This window comes from Benincasa hispida, chromosome 6 (assembly GCF_027475165.1).
Source record: "Benincasa hispida cultivar pf3 chromosome 6, pf3_genome.v1.1, whole genome shotgun sequence".
Classification (NCBI taxonomy): Eukaryota; Viridiplantae; Streptophyta; class Magnoliopsida; order Cucurbitales; family Cucurbitaceae; genus Benincasa; species Benincasa hispida.
Window position 1 is genome coordinate 40,585,075 of NC_143483.1, and position 9,805 is coordinate 40,594,879.

A 9,805-nucleotide genomic window follows, 5' to 3' on the forward strand; every position below is an offset into this window, starting at 1 on the left:
ATCACTAAAGACCTTTAATGTCGGTTGCAAGACTTTCAATATTGAGACTTTCAATGTCGGTTGCAACCGACATTGAAGGCTGCAATATTGGTGTTACTGAAGGTCTTTAATGTCGGTTTAAAATCGACATTAAAGACCGAATTTCTTCTAGTGTGTTGTGACTTGTCACAGATGGTTTGATCCTGATCATTCGTGTTGGGGACATGCGAGTGGGGACGTCCTATACAAAGAGTTTGTATAAGACCTGACCACGAAGTGTTAACATCTCGTTATATAACACCGTTCATGATAGAGACTTCACTTCACTAGGATGACCATAGGTAACATGACCTCAATCCTGAGTGAGTTGGGAACTCCTGCCATTGAGGGCGGTCCTTTGATTTGTATGGGTTCGAGTGGCTAGATCGTCGATTCAAACCTACCATTTTGGGGATTCGTCTGATTTGGGATCTGGGAACTCAGCTACACAATATGGAATTCACTCCTTCTCTGAGGTAGGGATAAGTAGATAGATAGTTCCTTTAAGGGTTGATTCTGGGGCTTGAACGATGTGGCGCCAACACCTTCTTTTGGCCCGAGAGGTGTCCACACATAGTTGGACTATGTTGTATTATTCATTAGAGGAATCAGTGGTACTTAAGAAGTGAGATGTAACTACAGGGGCAAAACCGTAATATGGCCCAACTGTATTTACGACATCTGTGAAGAGTCATCGTACTCATGATTGGTTATATCCGATGGACACAGAAATATATCTGGGGTAAGAAGAGTTCAGTTGTTGGTCTTTAGTGGAATGCCTGATAGTTAACGGATGGTGGATCTCGTGGCTAAAGAGTTTAGTCAGCTATTCACAGACCATTGGAGCTTCGAGCCACAGGTTCATTAGGTCCCCTGAGTAGCTTGGATAAAGTCAAGAACCAGTGTTTGGGTTAATTTGAAATGTTCAAATTGACAAGAGGAAGTTCGATTATATATGATATAATTGGACTAGTTAATTATATTTGATATAATTGGCTAAATGTATGAGATACATTATTATGGAGGAAATCATATATAAATTTGATTTATATCAAGTAGAGGAGAAAATACTATAGTAGATATGTGATATCAAACTATAGGATAAAAATATAATATGATTATATTTATTAAGTAATTAGTCAGTTAATTATATGATAATTAATCCAAATTCACATCGGACATAGATTAGTGGGGCAACGTCGGTTATTGTAACTGATGAGTTAAAATGAAAATTGTTTTTATTTTGGTTGATCGCCCAAAAAGATTTCGAGAGCGCGCGTTGGTGAACATTCTAAGCGATCGCTTAAGAAAATCGAAAGACTATGCGACAGCACTCTCCGCCTAAATAATCGTCTTCCTCGCGCCTAAAAATCGCACACTGTCACCTACACTATCGCATAGCTTCTCTAAACGATCATATAGTGTGCCGATTTAGCTAAACGATCGTATACCTTTTCCTAAATGATTGTTCAATAAATCCTACACGATCGTGTAGTTTCTCCTAAACGATAAGCAGTCTGCTATGCGATAGCGTCTTTTTCCCTCCCACTTGCTTATCGCCTACACGATTTGTGTTTCCTCCTTCCTCTACCAAATTCACCAAATACCACCCTTTGGGTTTTCACTCCGAGAATACCCAAGACTCTTTAATGGTGGTGTTGTTGACACTGTTGCTGGGTGTTGGTAGATCGCGTGGAGATTTTCTGCTGCTGTGAGTTCCAAAGGGTCGAAGACTGTCTTCAACTGGTATGGAACTCTCTCCCTTATTATTTATCTTATTCTTAACATGCTGATAATTAGTGTTTGTTTGCATAACTATATGTATTGAATGTATAATGTGTATTTCGATCACGGTGAGATCGGAACGATCCGAACGCGCTCATGGAACTTTTAGATATGAGATCCTTCAAATACAACACTTTTCCCTTTCATCTCTAAGTCCACTCCCTTAAATCGAAAGAACTTGTTGAGATCTTTGAAATTTTCATTAGGCTTCTCAATAATAGACTTCTTCTCTTGACTCTCTTTAAATTATGTTGTGCTCAAAGAAAGAAAAAAAAATCTTGATGATTAACAAACTCCTAATAAAATGATCGTATTTTCTAAATAAATACCAAGTATTTGTATTCTATTTTAGGCAAAGTTGAATGTTAAAATTACAAATTATCTTATAATTACAAATTTGAATGATATATGGTATCATTTTTCATTTGATGAAGTTTGATTTCATTAACTCTTAATTCTCTTTCCCTTTTGCATCATATGTGAATCACCATAACATTTTATTTCATGCATTTTAAGTCTCACTATATGGTTATGATATGATTCTCCCTAATAACTTTTGTAATAATATTTCATCTCCTTTTTAACTTTTTCCTACAACAATTCAAACTTGATTTTGCGCACCATAGTCTTTTGTAACAATAAAATTGACAATTATTAGCCTCTTTATAGAGTCTTGAATTTTATACCCATAAATCGTTATTGTTCTCCTTTTGTCAAAGACATCCTACCACTTAATTAATAAAAACATAAGGGTCATCATGATCAATTGAATGCATTAATATGTTTGGTTAAGAACAAATAATTTTTTTTAAAAAGGTCTTTTAACTATGCTTTTCACCACGATATGATCAAGTTATCTACTTTGTGATATATAGTATTCGGTAAAATAATATATTGTATTAAAAACTTCGTATATAGATTTTTTGTCTTTTCAGAAATGTTGCATATGCATGAGCAAGAATATCATTTACATTAATTTAATTTATTAAGACTATAGTAAAATGTATATTTCTTGTACTTATCCATTTTTAAAAAATAAAATGATTACCAAACGAGATTACAATTTTCTTCTTTAAACTAATTACTTGATAATCCTTTTAAAATATTCCATAACCAATAAGTGAGAAAATTCAAATATCTAATTTAATTTAAGAAGAAACATGAATTGTTGTTTTAATAGGTAAGTTATGTTCAGATTTAAAACGAGCCAAATCAAACTCCAATAAAAAGAAACATATAAAGTAATGTTTAATTCCGAGCTTAGATTTGAAATAAGTTACACACATGATATAAATTTTCTATCGGTATGTTGTTTTAATCGACATTTTCACATTTACATGGATTTAACAACGACATGAAAAAAAAGTAACAAAATATAACTAATATTAATAGAATATTATTAAATATATTAACTTGTTTGGGAAGTGTTGAATGCTTATTTACTAATATAAATTCTCTTTTGAACTTTTTTTTATAATTTTCTAGAAATCTTCATATTTTTCAATATTCATATTGACATTTTTGTAAAATTGAGATATCAACATTTTAATATCCTTATTACCCAATTGTGATATAAATTTGAAAAAGTGAGTTTTTGTTTATTTATTGTGTTATAGAAAAGTTTGGTGGGATTAATAAAAACTGAAATTGGCCATTCCAACTGTTATCCAATGGCCACTTTAAAACATCACTGCATAAATGCCTGAGAAAAAAATTGAATGCAACAGCTACCTTTCCCTCTCTTATATTATTGCTTTTTTTTTTTTCTTTTTTTTTTTGCCAAAGGACCATCTTTATTATTCTCAATTCAAAATTCTCATTCAAAATTTTAACTTATAACAACAAAGTATTATTGAAATAATAATTTTTTAAATGAAAAACTATTATTGAACCAAGATCATATTTACTAAACCGTAATAAAAATGGTTGTAATCATAATGAAATTTTATTGATGAAACAATTGTAATGAGCATGAATTGCAAACATAACTAGATTGGTTTTAATTGTATTTACTTAAAATTATGAATTTTGTCAAATTTACTGTTACTGTTACCTCTACCTCTGAAGGTCAAGCGGTAACAGTAACAGTAACAGTAAATATGTCAAAATTGATAATTTTTCAATTGTAACAATAACAACAATGATAGTCGTAATGGTAACAGTAACGATAGGACGTAATTCTTAAGTGCGATCGGATTGAGTACTCTTTATTCATCAATCAAATTGCGTTATTTCATTACAAATTTGGATGTAGGGCTTTGTGCCAGTATAAATGTAGAACAAAAGTAAACAACAATAAAATAATCAAATGGGGCTCATTTTTTTTTTTTTTATTTCCATTGATCTATCATATTTTTAGTAGGATAAACGTGGTCTAAAATATTCCAAACAATTTGGGTATCTTATTCTTTTTCGAAAGAAGAAAATATATGCAATTCAATTTTTTTTTGTGATTCTTCACCTACCTCTGCATTAAAAAAGTTGTTTTTTTTTATTGAATTTAAAAGAATAATAAGATTATCGCTTAAAGTTACGTTTAGAAAATTACTCCAATAATTAGCTCTCTTGACTAGTCAATTTAATCATAATAAACTCTAATATTAAATAAATGGAAAAATTAATAACTTTTAAAAATCAAATAAAAAATTTCATAGTGAACCAACAAATAAAACAAGTCATAAAATGCCTAAATCCAATAAAAAAAAAAAGAAACAAAGTTAATTACAAAACCAAATGATAGACACTTCAAAAAAAATGTCCACAAAAACTACTCATAGCACAATCCAAATCTTAAAATATATATATGGAAATTTATTCAAAATAATGATTTCAATGAATAAATCTTTAAAAAAAACTCATTTATTGAATAGAGTTAACCACATTTTTAGTCCCTATAATTTGAAAATTATTTCATTTTAATCTCTACACCTTTAATTATTCAAATTTAGTCCGTATACTCTCAATAAATTTTAAATTTAATCCCTTAGAACTAATTTCTTTCGAAATAGGTTAAATAAAAAGTATTATTTTAATATATTTTTAAAATCTATAATAAAAATGTTAGATTACAAAAAGTTTATAGAAAACAAACAATAAACTACTATTGTGAATTAAATTTAAGATTTATTTAGATTAAAATCAAACTATTGAGAGGATAATAACTAAAATGTAACAAACTTCAATGTATAAAAATTAAGATGGTATTTTAACCTTTAATATAATATAAACTAATTACTAAAAAGATAATTATTTTATGGTAAAATTATGATAGTTGATTTAGATTATCATAATTACCACTTTCAATTTAAAATGGATTAAAAAACCCACAAAAAATAACTTAGAATTCAAATTTGATTCATGAAGAATAGAAAGACCACACAACTACTAATATAGAATTAACTAAAATATCCCCAAATCTTCTCCCTATCCCAACACAAATGGAATTTTGCATCTAAATTGCCTCCAACAAAAGTGTTAGTTTTTATTTCTTTTGATTCAAAAAGAAAAATTCATCATCATTCATAGATAAAATCCTTCAATTTATCAAACCATAATTAACATACACTACTTTGTTTCAATTTTAAATTTACTATTTCATTGATTGTACTTAAAAAAAACTTTGACTCGTGATTTCACCAATCAAATTTAAAGTCCTCATTGAAATTGGCTAAAAACCTCAAAAAAAAAAAAAAAAAGAAAAAAAGAAAAAAAAAGAAATCAAGAATGATCATCATCGTCATTAGGTGTAAAAGATGAATGAACAATCCTATTGCTGTTCTTCCCCATCAGCCATTGTAACGTTCTTCTCACAAACGACGGCCGATTCTCAAAAAATTCCAAACTGTTTCTTCTCTGATTCTCTTCATCCATCATTCCCATCCCATTTTCCGATCTGGGTCGGTTCCAATTCGCCGGAAAATGAAACGAAAACGCCCTTCTGGCCAAATCCGTCACCGCCACTCCATCGCTGTCACCGCCGCCGCTGGCAGCTTTCTCTTCACAGCTCTCCTTCGACTTCCCATGGCCAAAACTCTCAACTCTCTCTGATCCAATTCATTGAAATTAAACTCTCGTCTCGATTCGCAATCGCATTCCGATATTGCCGCTCTGTTCCCCAGCGTCAATGGCAGATCCTTCTTCTTCCTCGCCGGTTTCCTTACCGCCGGCGTCCTGATCGGAACTTGCAGAGACGAATTCTCATCCATTACATACCCAAATGACCCCATTGAAAAACACCTCCTGGAACCCACATTGCCATTATTACTACTCCCTTCTCCATTACTCTCCAAGTTCCTAAACTTCCCCAATTTAATCGGAACCACCGTCTCTGCCGCCGTAGCCGGACGTTCCTCTGTTTTCAATTCAGTAAAATTAGATGTATCCCCAAGAAAACCCAGAAAGGAACCGGTGTGAATTTCCCCAATTTCTCTCGAACTGTTACTTGCAGATTCAAGAACCCCAACAATTGGAGACGAAAATCCGCCATTAATGGCGGCGAAATCAGAAACTAAGCTCGCACGGCAGAGAGGGCAAGTTGAATGTGTCAAAAGCCAAGTGTCGATGCAATCCATATGAAAAGCATGGCTGCATTTCGTCAACAATCGGAGCTTATCGTTAGGCTGAAATTCACAGAGACAAACAGAACAATCAAATGGGTCTAATTTCAAGCCGATTATGGCTTTATAGAGAAAAACAGGGAGAGTATCGATGAAAGATTGGTCAACGCCGGCGTCATGGAGGTGGAAGAGCTGCCGAAGTTGACCCTGGAAGGCAGAGGCGCCGCCGTCGACGGCGGAATCTTCTGGGTCAGTTCTGATTTGGGGCTTGTGGAGGAATCGGAGAAGGAGGTGGAGGAGGCCGGAGAAGAAGAAGATTATGGCGAGGATGATTATGGCTAAGAGAATTGTGGGACTTACTTCGTTGTCTAAACTCAAACCGCCGTCCGCTTGGGTCTCCGGCAGCGGTGGCGGCGGAAGAGGAAGCTTAGAAATGGGTTGAGAGAGAGTAGCCATGGATGAATATTAGAAGATTGAAAGTCCCATTTGGAGAAAGAAAATGGAATTAAAATATTAGGTTGAAGAAGAAGAAGAGGGGAAATAAATGGAGACAGAATGACAGATAACAACAAATAGATCAATCATGGAAATAACATTAAAAGAAAATCAAAGAATATCACACACATAAGCAAAAAATCTTGCTTAATTAGACATTTTGATTTGAAAATATTTACTTGAATCTTCATTTTAATTGAGGTTATGTATTTTTTAAAGTTGGGTTTTCTATCTCTTTCCTCTTGAATAAAAAGTTATTGAAATTTAAATGACATAACAAAGTTTTTTTTCCTCATCAATGGAGATTGACAAGATGATGGTGGAATCATTAATGGATATCTAGAGATTTTGATGAATTTGGTATTGGTTATTTTGAAGCCAATCTTGTTTGTCATGCTAGCAAAAACTCAACTCAGCTGTGAGTCTAGCTTTAGAATCTCTCTTTGTGTAACTCGAGTTGTGCCAGCTGTTTTATTGGATCAAGCGTTTTTATTTCAAGAAAGAAAAGTGCATTTCTACATTACCATATCATAAATTTTATTGTCACGTGTATAAATTAGTTCCCCTGTTAGATTTTCATTAACTTTCATGACGACAAAGACCAAAACGTAAAATATAATAATGAATGAAAAGCTACCAAAACGGTAATTTGACCTCCGATTTCTTTTTTCCCACAAAATCTATAGTGGAATTGGAAAATCTTGATTGAGTTAAATATATGGTCATTGTAGTTGGTAACACTTTTAGAACTAATAATTAAATATATAGCAACATTTTAAAAAAAATTATAAATATAACAAAAACTTTCGGTGATAGACTTTATAGTAGATAAACTCCTATTAAGGACAGACTTTATAGCTAATAGGAGTATATCGATAGCTAGATTTAAATTTTACTGTCTCTACACATTCTTTTACATTGTATTATATCTATAATACTTGAAGTCTGATTGTTATATTTGCAACTGTCCTTTAAATATACTATACAACGTTTTTAGTAAAACAAATGTGAAGTATGAAGATTTGAACTTTTGACTTCAAATGGAAGAACATAATTGATATGTGCTCATATTTGTCCTATAATATATCTTTTTTTTTCTACTTAATGATAGGATAATTTAAACTTAAAATGGCAACCTTCTGTCACGAACCATAATTGAGATATAAAAACAAATTATAATTTGTAGAATGGCTTGAACATGAGAATAAGGAAGTTTGTTTGACTTTTGAGGGACTAAAATACAACAAAGAAATGTGTGCATCAATACCAATGAAACTACTTACTTACCTTCCAAACATATAACCAATCAGTCTAGAGACAAACAAATCCTTCAATTTAATTTGGGGAAGTGTGAAACCATGTCCTTTTCCTATATTTTTCCCCTCCACTGTCACCATCTTCCATGACAGCCCAAATTTGGGATAAAATATGTTTTAGGGCCAAAAGTGGGTTGGTCAAATTTTGCTTGAGAAAGCCGTTCCTTGTTCTACATGTTCAATGGAGTTTGATAATGGCTTTTAGGTATGTGTATGTGTTGAAAGAAATAAAACACCAACTCTTATAGCAAATTTTGGTCATATTATAAAACATTAATCTTTCAATGCTTGTGTGCCTTTACCCATTTTGGTTTTGTATTTTTAGAGCTATCCTTTGATTTTTTTTTTTTTTTTTTTTTTTTGTCTTTATACTTCAATTTAGTCGTTTTTCAAATAGTTATGACAGTTTTGATTGCTAATAAATGATTTTAAATATTACAAAAACGTGATGTAATTGCTAATGCGACATGATACATTGATGTAATCTGTGGTCAATTTTCTTAGATAAAAATTAATTATTTTTCTTTTTTTAAAAAAAAATATTACAGATTTAGTTTAACAGAATTATTTTAAATTAGGAATTCTTAAATTGTTTTAGTTAATCTTATATATTGTACTCCTTTTAGTTTCATTAACTTCGTTAATGAAGTGAGCTTATCCATAACTTAAATGGTTAAGATATATACTTTCAGAGGTTAGATATTCAAATTCAATGATTCTATATACTATTATATTGAAAAAAAAAAAAGAAAAAATCATTAATTAAACGTTCATATGATATTATCCATATATATTCATTGGTGGTTTGTATGCTACTCAATATGTCAACTCAACCAACAAAAAAAAATGTTTAAATACTTATTTTGGTCTCAAAATTTGCTTACTTAATTCATTTTTGGCTATGAACTTCCAAGTACACTATATCGGCTCATTAACTTTCCTTTGTTAGGTTTTAGTTTCTTAAACCTTGCATTAAAATTAATTGGTGAAATTATATGTTTGTTTCCCAAAATTTTGATAGTTTAAAATGTTCTAATATAGAGCTATGAAGTATTAAGGCTATGTTATATCTATCGGGTCTATGTACCTTCAAAAATTCCTAATATAATCTTGAAGTTGCAATTATATGGCTAATAGATCGATATTATCTATTAATTCTATCAATTTAATGATATTTGGCAACATAAACACTAAACTGATGGAGTTAAGAGTAGAGTATACTACATTGATCTATTAGACAAAAAATTAAATGGCTAAAACAGAAGCTTATTGTATTTTTCATATTATTATTGTGCAAAGGCTAGATGGATGCAATTCCCAAAGCTTAGGAATCTATAAAAAAAACTTTTTAAATTCTAAGGCACTATTTGGGATACTAAGTTAAGATATGATGTCTAGAGTTTATATGTTTGTGGAGTTGATATATCTATGGAGTTTCTATATCTGTGTTTAAGATATAAAGTTATTTGGTTTGAGTTCATATGTCTATGTTTAGAGTATAAAGTTGAGTTTATCTACCAGAAGTATCCGGTACAATGTTTTGAATCTTAAATAATCTACTTTTATGATAACTATTTTTGTTTTGAAACTTATTTATTCAATAATTCTACCCATCTTTATGTTGAATAAAATACA

At 31.1% G+C, this 9,805-nt stretch overlaps 1 pseudogene; it reads right to left on the reverse strand.

The window, feature by feature from the left end:
* Positions 1-5,371: 5,371 nt before the first annotated feature.
* On the reverse strand, positions 5,372-6,886 carry LOC120080086 (RING-H2 finger protein ATL13 pseudogene; annotated as a pseudogene).
* Between the last annotated feature and the right edge of the window lie 2,919 nt (positions 6,887-9,805).